The following is a 19,890-nucleotide window of genomic DNA, read 5'->3' as shown; positions in this document are numbered from 1 at the left end:
TGTGTAGTGCCTTATTGATGCTGAATGGGATTTTAACACAGTGATAAAGTAAAACTGCAAACTTACCAAGTCTGTTTTCAGCTGCCTTTGTTCTGTATTTCTAAACATCTGCAAAAAATGTGTTCTGTGACACTCAGACACTTCTGTGAATGCGCATGTGATCATACTGAGCACCTTCTGTAGAGGGCCGATTGGCCTGCTGCAGCCGATTGAAATCAGTAAAAAATAAATCTGTTATTCTCTCTCTACCAGGCCTTCTGCATGTGAGGTTGGTGTTTGCAGGCTTTTGGGTGAAAACAGAAGTTTCTTTTCATTTTTCTATCATAAACATTCTACCAACATTCTGTTGTGGTTTACAGAATGAGATTCAGAAAACACTAACATTTGATAACACAGGATTTTGCATCTGGTGTTTTTATTAGCTAAGACAAACTCCAAACCCCCCTAAATGCACAGCTTGCAGTGGAAGTTACATGTGAAAGGATTGTGCATTCATAACTTGCTAATAACAGGATCAGAGCATTGTCTGTTGAAGCAAGTGAAAGAACCTGAACTGCATGAATTAGGGCTTTGTTTCCACAAACACCTAGGCATTGTGTAGACAGGAAAGTTTTCCCTTCTACCAGAATAACCCTACTCCATACCACACGTAGGCATTCTTATACAGACTTAAGACCTTACCAAGTAAAGACATCCTTATTCAAGAATGAGAATGTGCGATCAAGGATGTATCTTGCTGTAAATATAGGTTATGCCAATCCTTCCACCTCCCTTTGTTCTACTTGTTTCTTCCTAGCTAGAGACATTACTTTTGTCCCAGCTGCTTATTCAAGATCTTTTGATGATTATTGTGTTCCTTTATGCTATGAGGGACGCTTTTCTCTTATCTCTGCTATGCAACTAACTTGGGTGATATTCCCCTTCCTGTCTCAGTCCAGCTGAACTGCTGGCCTGTGTTCAGGACTTCTTGATGCATCTCAGCATTAGTTAGGTAAGGTACCTACCTAGCATGGATGGCCAGAGTAGAGCTGTGGTGATGGTGTTGATTTCTCAGCCTAACATGTGTGATGTTAGGAAGCAAATGACAACAGGTAAAAAAACTTGTGACTGGTTCATCAATGTGAAATTATGGTGATCTCAAAAGCCTTTTCCAGCCTGCAAGATTCTAAATCCAACCATCAACTTGGCCTACCAAGTGCCATCACTGAACTGTGTCCCTTAGTGCCAGTATGACTCTTGCTGCTCCATGGAATGAAGGAGGAGTTGGGAAAAGTTGCAAGACCTTCAGATAGACCACTTACTGCTTGTGCAGCAAGCAGCCGAGGGCTCTGCAGCAGTCCTGTGCTACTCGCAGGCTGTCACATCTTAAATTTAGGTTAACAGCAGCCACAAGTAAATGAAGACCTTCTCTTCCCCCTTTTTATTGCTGCAAATACATATTACCACTGTCTTTTCTTTATTTTTACTCCCGATTGATGGTGCTATTCTGTTTTTTTTTAGAAATTACTTTCAGGAGTTTTGGCAGTAGCAGTTTGTCAGCTTATTGAAATGAAGGGCCATCCGTATACCCTGATCAAAGCAAGAAGCATGAAATCTCACGTGTTGCACTTTTGAGAGCATCAACAATGAAGCTAACCTTTCACCCTTTACTTTCTTTTAACCCTAATTTTGAAAGACAGTAGCAAACCATTCAGCTAACTTCTTAACTGCAAGAATATTCAGGCTAGCTCGATTGTGATGCCTTTTCAAGTTCTTTTCAAATGAGTGGGAGAGCTGGCGGTAATGCATACAAATACAGAGGCTGGTAAGTTCATTACTTTGAGTTTCTGGTGTGGTGGCAGTAGTGAACTGGTTAAAAGGTTGGCTTTAAAGTGGTCACAATTAGGCTTCAAAGTTAACACCCCACCCCACTGAGATGAATGGGAGCAGTTGACGTTTCTTAGTGCTATTGTTTCAGTCTGGCTTGCTACAGCTTCTAAAATAAGACAACAGTACATCTGTTTACATTCTGCTTCCGCAAACCCAGATGGGCTAGAAACTTCATTGTTTTTCAAGTGGAAGCTCAGATTCTGGAGAATTCAGCAATATCCACAGGGTATCTGTAGGAAGAAGAGCTGAAAGCCTTCTTAATCACAGACGTCTCCCCCTATGCTGTAAACTTCTATTGTCCCAGGACAAATCTGTAAACCACTGGGGGGAAAAATCAAGCCATGTATATTTGAAGAACTTTTTACTTACTACATGACAGACACACAATAGCTTCTCAACAAGTCGCTAACATGCCGATTTTCTGAAATGGGTGCAGGGTTTTGAACTTTTTCTGTCAGTGGTATCTGCTGTAAGAAAAGGTAAAGGTCCTGGGCTCACCGAATGTGGTAGCTTCATTTAACCTCTCCTAAAAAAAAACTTGTTTTGTCTTCAGAGAACTGAAGAACTGAGGGTTTCAGTCAGGAGCTGTTGAGACCAGGTGATATTTTCTGTGTTCACATGGGCAGAGAGCAAGTGAAAAAAATGTTTTTGAAAGATATGTTTTATGTTTTCCTCATTCGTTAACAAGACAGTTGCATTAATTTCAGTAAGACCTTAGGAGCTGAGATGGATGAACAAAGGTGCAAGCAGGGCTGGGATTTGGTGCAGATGGTCTCTATTACTGCACGCCTCAGTTCATGTTGGGAGTACACTCTGTCCTTTCTGACTCTTGTTGCAGGGTCTGCACGGTGGCAAACTGCCTTCGGTAGCAGCCAGAACCCTATGAGAGCTTCTCTGATAAAGGCAGCCTATTAGATATGCTTAGGCTGTAGATTGAAACCAGCTGTGAATCTGTCGGAAAGATTTTCCTCATTGTGCCTTCATCAGGGTGGAAAGTTTGTTGCTCCTTCTGCGTAGATATATTTTGGGCTTCGTTGCTCTAACTGTGCAAATCCCACAGAGCCTGCCAGAGATAAGGGCTGTTCAGCATGCATTCTCCTATTGTACCCTGGCACTGAGACCCTGTCTGCCTTTTGCCTGTGGACAATACAGCTTGTGCTTCAGAAGGGACATTGTGGGCTCTTCCAAATGACCCTCCAGATTTCAACCGTGTTGTGCAATTAAGCATACCATCTGTGGTTGGGCTCGTGGAGCTCTCTGCCTGTTGTACAGGAAGATGGAAGATTTCCGGTTATTAGGAGGACCAAGTACAGAAGGGAACAAGTTTTCCCTGGTACATGTGCCATATGCAAGTTGAACAAAAAATCGGCCTTTTCTGCTATCTGTGGTAGAGGAGTGTGCAGTCTGCAAATGCCAAGAAACAGTGTTGAATGAAAGCAAGGGCTTTTCCGCTGTTGTAATGATGATCATTTGGATGGTGTTGGTGGAAGGGGTGCTTCTTATACCTACCTGTCTGTGCCTGCTCACTCAGTTTTCTTTAGCGTGGAATGTAAGACCAAAGCACACCTAGCTTGTCTGCTGCCCAGCTCCAAGTGGCATTCTCATCTGGCTATTGTTTTAGCTGACCATCCTGCACATTATTCAAGAGAACGGTGGGCATTTCTGTGGTGTCAGCTGGCTCCTCTCAGGTCCAGCTCTTCAGCTCCTGTGCTAAGTAGGATTGTGCAGTAATCTGGTCTGTGTGGAGAAAACAATGACAAAACACAAGAGGAGTATTTATTTTGAAAGCTTCTCTCATGAGTTTGTTTTGTCTTTCTATCTAAAAACATTGCTTCACAACTAAGATAACATTAAAACATGCTGAAGAAAACCTAGTCCAATCCGATGGAAAACCTACAGTGTGGAGCAAGAGCCACTCCATACAGTTATAGGAGGAAGGGTGTGCTGTTCAGACAAACGGCACAGAAAAATGGAATCAAATACACATTTGTTATAAATTTCCACTTCCCAGTTCTCTTGGTCATTTCTGATTCTAAAGAGGACCACTGAAGTGTTATCTAGACATGAGTTACACATCCTGTTGAAGAGAGTAGATATGCTATTTTACCTTTCAAATGCAATCAGAAATCACTTCTGTAAAGCAATGTTGGCAGAACTTGGGAAAGTTATGAGATGCGTTGGCCAGTTCTGTACACTAATTGGCCTATTCCCCTGCATCACAGCAGTGTTGTGATTCCTGTGTGTCCAGAAGCTCAAACTGTCCTTTAATTTAATTTTTTTTTTTTTAACGTGCATTTTTTTTCCTTCTTCTTCCTTTAAGCCTTCAATTTGGGGATTTTTTTTTTTTTTTTTGAGTCATTTCTGCATTTCCAGTTTGTGCTGTATTTCCTTTGTCAATTTATACCTGGTGTTTCTGCTACTGCTAATCTCTTTGCTGGTCAGAGCTAGCTCACAAACTGGTAATTACCACTGAGCAGCAGAATCCTAGTTCTCTCTGAGCAGCTTGGTGCGTTGTGGCTATTGCTGAACCCTAGAAAAGGAGGAAAGATACAAGCCAGTCTCTTGTGTAATTCTCGTGAGAAATGGCCCGCAATAGGAAAAGAAGGCAGTAAACTGAAACAAAATTTTTCAATTAATAGACAGTAAATCAGTAAATAATGAATTTTCTTCCCAAAATACTCTCAAAGCTTTGTTTTTATTTATAGAATTTCTTCTAAAAGAAATCTGAAAGAAGTATTCACTTATTATTCACAGCTTATGAAAAAAGTTGTTGAATACCCAACTATAACATAGGATTAAATTCTTGTCTTTTTTTTTTTTTTTTTAAGTTCTAATTATGACAATGGTGCACAAGAGTTATTATTATTACTATTATTTTCCTTCTTTCTCTCCTTCCTTTTTTCATTGTAGACAGTGAAAATAGATTAATCTAACAGCTTTTACACTGTAGTCTGTGGACCAGAGCTGGATTGTAAGACTTTATTTCATCAGTTTTGTTGTTCAAGAACTGACATTTCCTTCTACTTCTGGCCATGCCTTTTCATTTTCTGAATGAATACATTTAAAATAGAGAATACTAATCAAGTGTATCCATTTTTATGTCCAGCTTAACATTTACATTAAAGCAAAAATGACAACAGAACTGCAGAGGTAACAACTCCACTGAAAGATGGAGTCATCCGAGGAAGATAGACGTGGCAATAGTCAGGAAAAGAAATCTGGGACACCTGTGCTTTGGGCATCCAGTAAGGATGAGGAAGCAGCTCAGGTAAAGCGTAACAAAGTATTGGCTCTGACTGCATGAATTTTGATCTCAGTGGAACTGTTTTGGTTTGCTGTTCAAATCACAGGTTCTGGTTCATGGCAGGGGCTAACAAACCAAGTAATGAACAATTATGATTGAAGTAGATAAGTGAGTGCTACATGATCTTAGCTGCTGCAACACACCAAGTTTTTTGTTTCCATATTGTGTGTCATGGTTTTACTATTTTAATGCTTCGTTTTTGTGTAGTTTGGAGGTGGTTGTGTACGTGACCAGATTCACTCCCCACTGGGATATAGGCCAAGATTTTCAAAGCGATTGTTTATTTTGAGTGCCTCTATTTTTTTAAAGGTCCCAAACTGACAAGTTTCAGAGAAGGCTTTAAAGAAAGGCAGAACACAAATCTAAGTCATCTTGGTTTTCTGTGATGCGTCAATACAGGAAAGAAAAATGAAAGTAAAAAGGAATGTAGGCAAAATTCTTGTTCTCTTTCCATAATTTGAGTGTCTGATCCCTCGCTTGGTGAACTGAGACCAGCAGATTTGGGCGCAGTGGTACTGTTGCTTAGAGCATGTACCCTGCTGCAGAGCCAGCAGCCCCAGTTCTGTGCTTCCACTGTTACCTTCCCACTGCTCCGGGGCTTTATCTGAGTTTTCATTGTGATTTTAAGATGGTGGCCAGGTCAGGGCTCACTGTACCCTATGGGGAATAGAAGTAACAAATACATAACCTGTACTATAATAAGTAAATAGCCAGTGCATTCCAACTTTCTGGAGCTGGCCAAGGCAAGAGGCTTTTAAATGGCACTGTGAACACAGGTACTGCTATTTGTCTTAGTCTCATCTTTTTCCTCACATTCCTGTTTGCCGATACAGAGCAGGACTATTTGTGTTGCAGAATAAAGTTCATTTGAAAGAAATACTGGTGCTGAATTTAACAACAACAACAACAAAAAGATCCTGGAAGCACGCCTATAGGTTCTAGCTTTTGAATGCCTATTTTTAGGACTGGAGGTCAGCTGACATAACTCCTTTAAAAATGCACGTTGAATTCAAGAGAAGAAAATAAAGAAGTGTACACTGTGAAGTCTTAATTGTTAAAAGTGCAACAATAGCTTACAAACAGTCTGCAAAGCCTGATCTCACAGCTGGAGGAAGGGATACTTATTAATAGTTGCAAGGAGCAGGAGGATAGGGCCTGAAACAGGCAGCTGGCAATATAAAAGGAAGCCTTGTAACACAAAACCATTGCCAAAACGCCCTTACTGAACAATTCGTTGCAGAGCCAGCATCACAGGAGCACCATGATAATTCAGTGTGAATGTGATGTAATCACCAGGCTTCATTATTTTACAATCTGATGTGTCCTCTGAACACGGTGAGGATGAATACCTGTTATGCTGGGAGGTGGCAGGAGGTTGTTTCTGTGCAGATGTCATGCGACTGTAATTCCTTCATTCCACACCTCAATTTAAGCACAACTCTGTGTGTTGTGAGTCCAGGGGGTTACTGTATGGGAGATGAAGGTCTGGAGCACAAGTCTTATGAGAAGAAACTGAGGGAACTGGGATTGTTCAGTCTGGAGAAGAGGAGACTCAGAGGAGTCTCTACAACTGCCTGAAAGGAGCTTGTAGTAAGGTGGGGATTGGCCTCCTCTCTTGTGTAACAGCGATAGGACAAGAGGAAATGGCCTCAAGTTGCACCAGGAAAGATTCAGGTTGGGTATTGAGAAACATGATTAATGATTCTATAATTCTATATAACAGGGGATCCCTCCCTGTTGCTCCATCTCCCAACATAGTTGTGCCCAGTGTTTTGCAGGGACCAGTGATTTATGACGGATCCAGACTGAGATGTCCCTTAAAAGAAGTCCTTAGGTAACTGTAACAAATACAAGAGTCTGGGAAAGCCTTGGGACCCACAGAAGTGCTTCAGTTCTGGGGAAGTTTTTATTTCATTGGAGAGATGTATCCATAAAATTGCTTTAGTGCTGACTCCCCTTCTTGTGCCTGCTAGCTCTGTGTGAGATCTGACATTGTTCTCCTCTATTTAGTAACAAGAACTCTGCTGGAAAGGGGAGAGGAAATCTAAACAAAAAATTGGAGCCTGATTTCTTTTTTTCTTTTTTTTTCTTTTTTTCTTTTCTTTTAAACATCATGCAAACTTAATCCCTCCTTTCAGGTTTGTCCTTTCCATGTGGGTCAATGGCAACTCAATGCCTGATGCATCAAATCCAGAAACTTGCTGAGGCTGCCAGTATCCCTGGCAGCATCACAGAGTGCAGATGACACTTATTTTGACTGTGATAGCATGTACTCTCAGGGTCAGTCTTTGCTGTAGATATGATATTTGTGTGGCTCTGCTGTAGGGGTTGCACTGATAAAAAGCATGTTTGCCTTCACCTTAGTTTTAACATTCTTATCAGGTGGGTTTGTTTGTTTGCTGTTTTTGTTTTCTTAAGAAGGATGTTTTCCACACACACCTTTTAATTAACAAGGTAAGTATTTCGTTGCAGTTTTTCCTGTGCATGACTGTTTTCTCCATCATTATTGCCCTCTCTGAGAGGTACCGGTAAAATAGGAGTGGCATGCAAAGTGTGAGGACAGGCAGGTTGCTCTGTTGTTCAGATCTACTTTGGGCAGTATAAGCTGTTAGGCTGGTGGGATTTTGTCTCCTGCATTCTTAACTTTTCCTGCATTATGTAGGAGAAAGGTTTAAGGGATTACCCTTTTACATACTCTGTAGGAATTCATCAATTCTAGTCATATAAAGGGAATGATTGCAACTGCAACCATTAATAATTTCCAGGTAAATAATCCGTTGTAATGGACTTTGTAGAAAATATCAGAAGGAAAAGCAAGGACAAATCTTATTTGTTGCAACCCACAATAAGTTGTACACCTGTGGTTTTCTTATCTAAGCCAAATTGGCATGTAGCAGAAAGATAGAGAATCCCACTCCTCATCCTGTCCATTATGTATTTATTTTTTCTGTTGGTGCAGCCTAAAGTGTGGTAACATTGGCTCCTTCTGCTCAGATGTGTCTTAGAAAGAAAGGGCTCCTTTACTTTCTTACCACCCACCCATTAAAGCTAAATCACTGCTTAATTCTGTGTTTCAGATACTTCATAATCAGATATGTCCATCAGAACTTCCAGTTTGGTTCCAAGGAAGATCATCTAGATTTCTAGATGATTGAAAATTGATGTTAGAAATGCTGTTAGTCATGCATCTGATCCACAGAAAACGTCAATTACAATAGAGGAAATATTCTAACTTCTTTGTTCTTTTTGCTCTGTTCAGATTTTGAGCATCCATTACTGCTATATCTCAGAAGAAATGCTTCTCTTCAGGACTTCCTCCTTATTTATTAGACTTAGTCTTGAGGGAGAAAAATGTGAATGGGGCTGAAATTGTGTCCCAACTGTTGGGAGTGCTCTTGTGATGGGAGAGGTGTGGTGATGCTGTGCTTATTGAAACAGCAAGTCTGCTACTTCCAGTGGCTGAAGCACGTTCCAAGCGTTCTGAGGTCCAGATCCCTTTTCTGAGTTAGGCAGCTCTGAAATTAACTTTATCTCTCTGCCTTTCCTTTACTGGGATTTTTACTCCATTTTAGGTATTAGTTTCCTTCATGTATTTTTTTTGTCATTACAATTACTAAAAAATGTAACTAGTTTGGGTTATCCACCTAAATACCTTAACAGACCTGTGATACTTGCTCTTCTCCTTCTGTGAAGCCAGGTTATGATTAATGAAAAGTTGCAAGAGATTTGTTTAATACACTATTATTTTCTTCAGAAAACTTTTTCTCTTCTCCTTTTCAGCACATGCAGCCTGTACAGCTTCCTCATGCTTTTCTTTTTTTAGATATTCTTCAGAATAGAAAATAACTTTTCTCCTGACTCGGACTTTGAATCCTTTGAAACAAAATCAAGATAGTTTATCTGTATTTAGCTCGTTGTGCCATGGTTGATTAAAAGAGATTTGATTTTTTTGTGTGTGTGTGGTCTAGTTTTTTAGATCAGCAACTTAATTTTCATTTCCAATCTACAGCAGTATCACAAAATTTTAAGGTCGCAGCTCAGTCTGACCCTATCACAAGAGAAACTGTAATTACATAGGGTTTAGTGGCATTTTATGAATCATAGTGATTCACAGAAAATATTTCTGAAATTAGGGTCTATGAATGCAGCTATTGACTCCCCTGACTTCTACAGAAACAGAGAAGACAGAAAAACACAACATAATGATTCAATCACTGATTCCAAAACCATGATTGAACATGATCACACACATACATGACTATATATATGTCACATATAGGTGCATTTGTGCTGTTCTGTACTTGTTCTATGTCCTGTATTAACATGAATGCTGTATATTGCACATCTATATACATACCTATTTAACATACAGTAAAAATTAGACACAAAAATGCCTTGCGTAATTTGTGCTCTGAGCTACAAGATTTATGCCATATGAATGTTTACAGAGTGATTATTTTTCACTATTCCTCTACTGCACTACTAAAAGGTAGCTGCTCAAGAAAACACTCTGAGCTTTCCCAATCCAGACATGCCATTCGTAACCTTTCCAAAATGTGATGTCAATGAAACTGCAGCTGGTTAAAGGGCTATGCAGGGCAAAAAGTGGTATTAGTGGCTAATAAAGGCTAATTCTTTTGCAAGCAAAATTAGCTCGCTTCACTAGGTTGTTATGACTTGAAGTGTCTGGCCATTGAACTATGCATCTGGCTCATTTGTTGATCTCAAAGAGATCACACCCTGACTGACAGCTGTAGTGGACTGGAAGAAAGTAGCCCAAATGAGTAAGAACAAGAGGACTTCAGTTTGTGTGACTTTGGGACAGTAACAATCCTTGCAAACAGCCTTAATAAGCAGAAGAGAAGAACCTGACAAAGAATGTGTGTGATATGGATCCTGGCTCAGGGCAGTAATTTTTCTTAAATGACTGGTTCCTAATGCTCAGCTTTGTTGCCTGGAGATGCTGCCTCCCAATGCCAGTATACACAACTACTGAAGAGACACAAATGTCCAGTAGCTGATTACAACAATCCCAAATAATCTCAAGGGAACTGATTTTGATCAAGTCTCAGAAATTCCTGTGATACTCTGTAGTGATTCAAACTGCACCAGAGTAGCCTAAGCTCTGTGGATGTGTATTTATTTTTAACTTGTGCTGTTTTGGGGTAAACACCACATCAGAGTGCATTTATTATCAAGTTCCTGTTCCTGCACAATATGTCTGTACAGATTCTAAATCCCTTCATCAAAAAGGCTCATTTCCTTTTTTTTTACTTCTTAATCTCAGATTGGTTTATCCAGAGCTGTTGTCCCCGACTTCCTTTAACCTGCCCTGCATCAAAGATCTTTTAGTGTCTTCTCTGCATCCTTTCTTTCCTTAGCACATACTTAGAAATGTCTGTGTATACACAAACACACGTGCATGTCCATACATATTTTAATCCATTTCTGCTTCAGTCCTGCAGCCTTCTGCCTGGTCAGATCAACCAAGGGCTCTTGGGAAAGGTTTGTGCTAGGGAGCACCAAAGCACATGTTCCTTGTGTACTTTGAGTGCTTCAGAAAAGTTTTAATGCCTCTCTTATTTGTGCAAAAATTGTTCAAACTTCCCAACTCTCTGATAATGCCATACAGACAAATGTTCATTAAGATCAGGACTGATTACTTTTTCACCATGGTATTGTTTTTGCAGGTGATTTGAAACTTAGTGTTAGTACAGGTCATTGAGAGGGAAAGGTTGGTGATGCTGCCTTTTGTGCTGTTAAACCTTCAAATGTTGTTCCTGGATTACAAGTTTATACAGACCATATTTTCATAGTTTTACGTTCTTAAGTAAATTCTAGGTCTCAAACTTCTCTTCATTATCAAACATTACTTGAGGTAAAAGGAGATCTTGGATTAATGAATGAGTTTGGCTTCTGCAATGTGTCTAGAACACTTCTTTCTCTGGACCACGGACTCCTGTGAAGTGCTGCCACTGACAGCCTCTGCAGAGGCTGGAACAAGAAAAGGAAATCTCTCCAGAGGAGACCTGTAGGGTCGAAGTCATCCGCCCCCAAGTAAGAGAAACCTACTCACCCATAAACATGATGGCTGCAATTGGGCCTTTGCATCTGCGTTGTTTTGTTCTCTGTTAAATTTTTAGGATTGTGCCATGGTTGGGCACAGCTTTGATGCCCTGTGAGAGGCTAAGGCATGATGAGAGTGGTATGAATGCTCTTTGCTTACTGAGGATTTCAGGAAACTGTACAAGATGGAACTCCCAGGATTTTCTCACACCAGAAGAGACTTATCTTGCAGAGAGAATAGAATGTAAAGTCTCTGATCCAGCCCTAGACAGAGAGCTATTCTTAAGTAATGTGTGGAGAGGAGTTGAATGTATGGTGTTTAGTAAAGTATAACTTTGCATGTTTAAATGATAATGAGAATTATAGAAGTGAGATCTTGTGGCAACCCATTTGGTAGAAACAAGTACTAGAGCTAATGGATCCTGAACAAAACATGACAAGCAGTAAAGCATTTGCTAAGTTTCTATCTAGGTTGCAATAGAAGTTGGTGCTGCAAAACCCCACTTGTTTACGGTAACAGTGGCAGAAGTACACCAACACTGTGACCACGCTGAGGCTGCAGATGGCAATCACATCTGCTCTGATATCAAGTATGGAAGGATTAGTACCTGGTTAACTGAAAAGGCTAGTAGAGAACTTATGAAGACATTTTGACCTAACTAAGAAGTCAGAATAGTCTGTGTCTTGTACGATCGGGACTCAAAGAAATAGTAAATTAATGTAGGTTGTTGCCTGTTCCTGTTGCTATTCCTGTTAGCTTTTACCATTTATCCTTCCCCTCAGTTTGTATCCTGTAATACAACAGATCTCCGGTATGGAATGTTGTAGATTGCAATCTCTTTAATGTTTTTCTTGTTACAGGCTATATTGAAGCCAGTGTTACTACATTTCCCTCTCCTTTTCCTGCTGAAGAAATTCAGCTCTCTACAAATATTCTTGATTTAGTTTTGTTATTACTGCTATACTTCACTCTTTTTGGTTCTTCTTCAGTACCTCCTTATCAAAGACCATGCTCAGATCTTTATTTCTTGTACAGTATCCTTGCTTTGTCCTGATGTATATCTACATCTCAACTGTTTGTCACCAGCTTTTCTAGACTTACCAGTCTGTGGTATGGGAAGCTGTTTTGGTATAATAGAAACAAACAACTCCCAAACAACCCAAACAACAAACCACTGTGCTACACCACCAGCCAGCAGTGGTGTAGTTGCCCCACTGCTGAACTGATAAAGCCATCAGTGCTGAAGCATTTGTAGTTTTGTGCTTTGGACTCCTTCTCTGAGCTGGTTTCCTGATTTGTCCGGTCAGCTCTGTGCTCTGAGAGCAACTGTTCTTCTGGTGACAGTTACAGCAACTAGATCTTCATTTTTTCCCTAGCATAGTCAAAGCAACAATGATGACTACCTCTCCCTACATTTCCTTGGCAAGCTTCCAAGAAATATGTCTACTTAATTATAATTTGCTCTCTGCGGTCAGCAGGAATTTCCCAGCTTTCAGTATTTCAGCAGTATCTCTATAACTCTGTTTTTAAGTCTTCACCTGTTCTCCTACAGAACAAGGTTACAACTGGGTTGAATATATGCAGCATTGATGATTGCACTTACTGTACACATTCAGTTAATTCTCCTTTCATTTGCTGCTTCATCTGTCTGTTTTGACTTAAAAAGGGGAAAAAAAAAACAACAAAAAACTATTACTTTCTTTTGGAAAAAAGCATCACTTTCTGTGGAAATCTTTCACTCCTTCCTTGCCTGCACATCTAGTGTGTCACATTAAAGCTGTTACTGAGTTTTAGGCAGAGAAGCAGTTGTCTGTCAAATTGCTTCAAAAGAAACCACAAAATGAGCAGGTCATAAATCCAGAAGCAGCACAGGGGTGGGAATATGAGACCTGCAATATGTAATGTGACTCTTTCAGGCCAACCTCCTCTATTGCCACCCTGGTGCTAAATATACTGCTGGTGTCCTTGCAAGAAACCAAATGCACTGAGCTGGGAAAGGCAGTGGGCAGCATTAGTTTAGGGATTATTTCATTTCTGTAAATTTCCTTGATAATACACTAAGAAGAGAGTAGCTAAATTCTCCTAATTGTTTATTTGCAACTACAGTGATGAGGTTTCACAAATATCAGATCATCTTAATCAGATGTCTAATTTTTAATCTAGCATTTTAATTTTTAAAGACATTTTTGTTAAAAATTGTCTTTGTGAAAAAATCCAGATACTTATCTTGCTCTCCAGGAATTCCTATTTTAGATTAAGATAAGTGAAATCTGCATTTGCAGTTCATGAATAAGTGTTGTAAGGTAGGAAGGTTGTTTCAAAGAGTTTAGCTTGCCTGTGGCATTTGTATTAGGTAAGAGATAAGTCAACTCTGTGTTGTATTGCATTTTACACTGCATGCAGATAACCAACCTAGTGAGACCTGGAATGAACCTTTCCCTACTGTTGGTGGGGTGGTGGTTTGAACTTTCTAACTTCAAGAGATGTAAGGAAAAGAAATATTGAAAAACACAGATTTAGATTAACTTGAAATTAATTTAAAAAATCCATGTGAATTCTTTTTTATGTATATAAAAATAGTAGGTGAACTTTGAAGCACAGTTAGCAGCTTTTCCAGATTTCATGTCTTTCACTCATCAGTATTTTTTTTTTTTCAGTTTAACAATTATGCTTTGTTGTTTCCAAACTGATTTTTTAGGAAAATGTGTAATTTTTATGATTTTCTAGTTTGTACTCTTAGTGCTACTGATGCCATACAGGAAGGCCATCCAGGGTTGTGATCAGCACTTCTTTAGAATTTTTAGCTTCCTTTTCACTGATGACAGAGACTCGCTTTGAACTTTCACATCTAACTCTCCCTTGCTTTGAACTTGGAACGAATTCCCTCAAATGCTTTGACATAGCACTGCAGCACACTTTTCATGATCTCTCTCTATCTTGCTGTTCAGCAAATAGTTCAAGTCTCTTCTTTCAGCCTTTTTTTTTTTTTCACAGAACTTTCTAGTTACTCCATTGGTAAATGAAGTATTTAATGGCTTCTAAAAATTAAATGTTACATACAAGTGTATGTATGTATGATACATACGTACATACAAAATGATACAAGTTGATTGTAGCGAAATTGGGTAGATTTTATTAATGTGATTTATTTCAGTGTTTTGAACATATGGTAAGTTTCACTAAGTTATTGTGAGTAATAGTTTTTATATCTTGTTTTTAAAAGACTTGTAGCCCAATCTCAATGCATGTGGATTCCTCATGTCTGAATTTGATGCCAATCCCAGGACAAGGACCTGCAAGTGGTGCCATGCTGTGGGTCATGGCTTGCATGTGGGAGCACTCATGTCAGGTTGTGCCTCATGTGCCCCATCCTCTCTAGGACCACAGCATCAAGGGACAGAGAAAGGACCATGGCAACCAATGGAGCATCCCTCTCCCTTGCCACTGCAGGGAACAAGACTTTTGTTAATGAAATTAGAGAAGCTCTATGAAGTTTTAGTCATTCAGCTTTTTGCTGATTTTCCATTCTAGGCCCTACAATGAAATTACTGCTGGATGAACCCAGAGAATCGCCTCGTGATTTTGAGTTAGAGTTTCTCTAACTACAAAGTTGAGAGGTAAGGGTTAAATTATTTTGAGATATTGAGATGGAAAGAATCATGATTATTACAGCTGTACAGCTTTCTGTTAATGTCAGAAAGGGACACGCTATGGTCTTGCATTCAGAAAGAATCAAATGCTGTGAAACTAGTGGGAGTGTAACAATAGCATGAGGAATGCTGGTAAAATACCAGCATGACATGGCTTGAATTAGAAATATTGTATATTTGCCACATGTTAGAAGCCACAAACTCCAGTGGCTACTGTAACTGATTAAGAATTGTATAGGAATCTGCTTTCAATATCTGTGCTTTAAAAATATCTTGGAATGTAACACTGGAAAATATATTTCCTGAAGTCTGCCTCAACACCATTTTGTCACTGACTGATTTCTGGTTTTGTTCTTTTTTCTTTCTCTTTTTCTTTTTTTAAGTTATTATTATTTTTACTGCAGATTCTTCATTTTCTTTTCTAAAGAGCTGACATTATCAGAGATTACATGCTGAAGATTAGCTGATAAAACATTAGGGTTTGTTTTGTTTTGTTTTGTTTTTGCATCTCCTGGGTCTGTACTTGAAGTGCCTTGAAACTTAAACTCAGCCTGAATAAAGCTTAATGAATGCTTTAAAGTATTATCCTCTACTTAGTACTAAGGAAATGAATACTGTAGTGCCAAAAGTATAATCATGGTAAATTTTCTTAACTCACTGATACTGTCATTTCTGTCCTGTGAGTTTGAAAGGTCAATGAGAAGATTCCTGTACCACAGAGAAGAGTAAGATAGCAACAGATCTGTGAATATATCTTGGACACAGATTTCTTCCGTGGTGTAGAACAAATTTATTTCCCATATGTTTTAGCTTGCACACCAGCTATATAAAACCTCTGAGGTGTATATGTTTGCAAAATACTCTAAAGCAGCAAGGTGAAAGTTTAAAAATCCTTTAAAAATTTTTTGGTGAGGCCTCAGCCTTCCTCTGGAGTTCTTTGTAGTTTTACCATAGACTTAAATCGTTCAGAGTTAGATTTAGACCAAGTCCTGTTAAAATCCCAGCTATAAAGAGTTTGGTAATTTAAAGCATTGTTGTCAGCAATTGCTTTCACTTGAGTTAGTGGCTTCAAGTATGTGTTCCTGTTAACAAGTTTTCTAGTCTTCCTTATGCTTCTTTCAAATCAGGACTTGATCCTTCTTAAATATAATACAGAAGTAGGAGTAAGTGCTCTCCAGCCCAAGAGCACGAGGTATCTTGTACTTTGCTTGCTGTCCTAATCCTCTTGCAAATACTTTATGCAGGAATTATTTTAAAATGGCATTCCTCTGTACTGTGCATCAGAATGAATGGTGACATCAGAGAGCAGGCCTGTCTACCTCCGCTGCCAAATCTGCCGCTGCAGAATCTGATAGTGAATTAGTTATATGGCACACAACAGCAAGCCCATAGAAGATGTGAACATAACTGGCAATTCCAGTAAGGCAGAACTTTACTCATTGTCAGACCAAGTCTAATGGCTCTTCAACCTGGGAGCAATGCCACCAAATGGCTCTTAGAGTGTATAAGCATTTCTAAATAAGTAGTAGTGCTCAGAAGTGAATTAGGAGCTTGGTTGTGTGCAGTAAAGTTACTTAGGATGTCGGAGCTGCAAAAGGCAAAAAGATTTAAATCATTGGAATAAATGTGTACGTAGAGTTCTATCTTCTTGACTTCACAGAATTACTCAGACTTCCTTTATTTAACAAAGGAACCATGTTTTCATTGTACTAAACGTGACAGCACTGTAGTGAAAAGAACTAGGTAATGCACAGCTTGATGATAGGGGACAGTGTGATGCAGAAATAAGCATCACTTGAACACACTGGTTCAGATGCATATTGCAAGGATTAGGAGGTTCACAGCAATGTGTAGTGGCTAAAAGCTACTTGGCAAATGAGATCAGCTCTGAGCCTGCTGGGAGTTATCCACTCAGTGTCCAGAACATTCTTACTGTAAAACAATTTACTTGATTGTCACCATAAGCAGTGAATACCCAGATAAAGCAGTGTTCTAAAATATTTTGAATTGACAGAATTACTTTTCATTGTTGGAACTGAGCTAGACCAATAGTCAAAACTATTTGGATGGTAATGGCACATTTGGTACTGCACACTACTGACAAAATGTAAATGATCACACGGTAACTAGAAACACATATGCCAGGTTCGTAGTGTGAGAATTATTTGGCAAATGAGATTAATGTCTGCATGGGAGACACTGTGGAAAGGCTCTCGTTAGTCATGTGAGCATGTGTGATGTAGATGAGATGTGTCGAGAAGCTTGAACAAACACAGCAAGTGATCATCCTGTTATTAAAAAAGATTCTCGGAGTCATACCATCATGATTCACCTTTCTGTGTATGTTTGTGCATCTATTGTCTGATTCCTGGAGCTGCAATGACCAACTAGGGTACTTCTCGCCATCTGCTCAGAGACATAAATAGGAGTCCATTGAAATTGCTGGAGTGGTAAGATGCTTACTTCTTTTTGATTTAATGGCGATTTTATGAAATTCTAACCCAGGGCTTGCTCCACCAAAAGACTAAAGTGTTCTAATGATGACAATAAGATTTATCCAGAAAAGATGTACAGGATCCTGTGTTGCATGTAGGAACGTGCCTGAGTCCCTTGGGAAAGAATGCACAAAACTGCTCACACTGGGGAAAAAAAACCTGCTACCAGGTAAGAAATGTGCAGAAGACAGACAGGGCATATCTTGTTGCACCTTTATCTGCATTTAGGACACCTTCTACCTCCCAGGATCCTCAGCAATGGATAGCTGTTGAGTGACACTGCTTTGCGTAGCATGGTCAACATAATCTTCTGTAACTTCACAATGTAAAACTTGTCCCCAAAATTCTTCAGCCAGTTTCCAGACCCTTCTTTAACTTCCCAAAATATCTCCTTTTCAGTAGCTTTTCATCATGCTAATTCATAGCCCAGTGCTCCTTTTCTCACATTGTCTTTATTCCCTCTAAAATAAATCTCTCCTTCCCTGGCCTTACTTAACTGTCTTGTAGTGCTTACAGACAGGCTATCCTCTGAATTCAATGGTGTTAACACGTATTGACCAACTGTTTCATTTCTTGAGAATCATGAGATTTAGTCTGACTGTTGACTCAACTATGAGCATTGCTATTTTTGCAGCATTCATATTTTTCAGCTCTAGGAGCTCTTTTTTTCTGTTTGAGTCTACAGAATCATCAAGTCTAGCCTTGTATACAACATAATTCATGCAAATAAATATAATAAGCAGAAAAAATGTCAATTACTTAGGTCATTTATGGCCATCAGCTGAAATATACTGTGAACTAGTTTTAGATATTTTGTTTAAAAAAAACTAATAAATCTTAAATCTTGAGCAGTGTCAGAACATTGATAGCAAGCTTGCAAAGTAAGACCTACAGTATGATGTCAAGAGAATTAATCATGTTAATTCCAGGAAATTTGAAGTGACACCTCTCTTTGTCCACAATAGAAAGGAAACTAAAAAGAGGCAAAGTTTGATTATACTCATTAGTTAACAACAAAGAAAAAAAGAAAGAAAAGTGGCCCTAAGCATTGTGAGAGGAAAATTAGGATTATATATCAGGGGACTACTAGCCAAGGAAAGCAGCTGCCAACTGAAGCTTTGGAATCAGCAGCACTGAAGATATTCAGGGCTAGGCTAGACGTCCATCTACCAAAATGGGATAAAGAAATCAGTCCAAACACAATGTAGGGATAATCCAACAGAGTGCCCTGCCAAATTTCTACCCCAAATAGTGTATGATTTAGTTGGAATCGAAAAGAAAGGCATTTCGGCTTGCTAAATCTTTCAGTTTTAATCTTAAAAGCACAAATTCCTCTTTATTCATTCATTTATTTATTTATTTATTAAACCAGAACTTACTGTTAATAACTTTTTTTTTTTTTTTTTTACTTCACGAGCGTTTAGGCTTTGCTGTGGTTTCCAGACACACTGTAACTAGCTTAGAATGTTGTTACATTTTTTTCAAAATTAATATGTGTGTATATACATATATATACACACGTATAATAAAAAATAGGTCTTAGAATGAAAAATTGTTTCACAATGTCTTTTCATAGGAATTTTCTGAACATTGTCAAATCATTCATACCAAGCCTGAGGAAAGACTGTCAGAAGGATATTTATTTGTTAGAGGTATGTAGGATAATAAGACTGGAGGGATAGGATAGTTATAATGGTGTGGTTAGGTGTTTAGCCTATGTCACAAGTTCAAATAGAGGCCAAGAGGGATATTCATCATTCATTACTACTGAGTTATTATTGAAATGGGTGGTGACCTACTCCTAGTGGCCAGGTAGGCAGTAGTACAATGTTCAATACCAAAGTGAGCTGACAGATTAACACTCGTCATCAAGGGCTGGGGTCCAGGTTTTTAGGGATGTCTATCCCTTTAATATGCAAGTAGTTGCCTACTGCAATTTTGGAGAGTTTGAAGGTGCTCACCTGAGACTGCAGTTAAGTGGAGTTCACGTACCTAAGATCTTTACAGAAGCTAGGTAGACATTTGTCTGGAGCATCGAGCACCTTTAAAATCACAGCCTAGAATCCTCAAGACATTTTCAATGAAACTGATTCACCATTTTTCAGTGCAACCTTAATAAGCCTCTTATTTCCTCATTGTTTAACACAACACATACTGTGAATGAAGACAGATGATAGTTTACTTGTTTTCAAGTATTTTTCAAGTATGCTGCAGCAGGCATAGTCTCCTTTCATATCAATGTCTTCCAGTACAGGAGTTGTATCAGAGATAACAGACTAGTACAGAGATGGAGCAGATAACTGTTTTAAAGACATAGAATTAGCTTTTATATAACAAATTGATCTTCAGATTGAGTACCAATTTTCTGTAGAAATGTGACATACAGAATTTAACCACTGTAACCACAGTACTGTCTGTACCTTGCATTTCCTTATTTATACTGTAAATATTAGTGCTAGCTTCTAAGAAATGCCAGAATAGATCAAGGATGACTCTTTGCAAAAG

At 38.9% G+C, this 19,890-nt stretch overlaps 1 long non-coding RNA gene across 23 annotated transcripts in view; it reads left to right on the top strand.

Moving 5' to 3' along the window:
- Positions 1-19,890, top strand: part of LOC104909589 (uncharacterized) — a 299,514-nt gene that overhangs the window by 80,889 nt on the left and 198,735 nt on the right. For 15 of the 23 annotated variants that reach the window (XR_014881982.1, XR_014881991.1, XR_014881976.1 and 12 more), the window contains one exon: positions 14,772-14,857. The exons of 4 other annotated variants lie outside the window; for them this stretch is intronic. This is a non-coding gene — a long non-coding RNA (uncharacterized LOC104909589). Of the gene's footprint in view, positions 1-4,975; positions 5,138-14,771; positions 14,858-17,395; positions 17,555-18,961; positions 19,038-19,890 lie in introns of all 23 variants that reach the window. 4 more of the 23 variants (XR_014881974.1, XR_014881975.1, XR_014881973.1 and 1 more) reach the window with 4 other exon arrangements.

This window comes from Meleagris gallopavo, chromosome 2, assembly GCF_905368555.1.
Source record: "Meleagris gallopavo chromosome 2, MGAL_WU_HG_1.1, whole genome shotgun sequence".
NCBI classification, from domain to species: domain Eukaryota; kingdom Metazoa; phylum Chordata; class Aves; order Galliformes; family Phasianidae; genus Meleagris; species Meleagris gallopavo.
The sequence above is the reverse complement of the archived record's forward strand: the minus strand, read 5'-3'. Positions and strand labels throughout refer to the sequence as shown.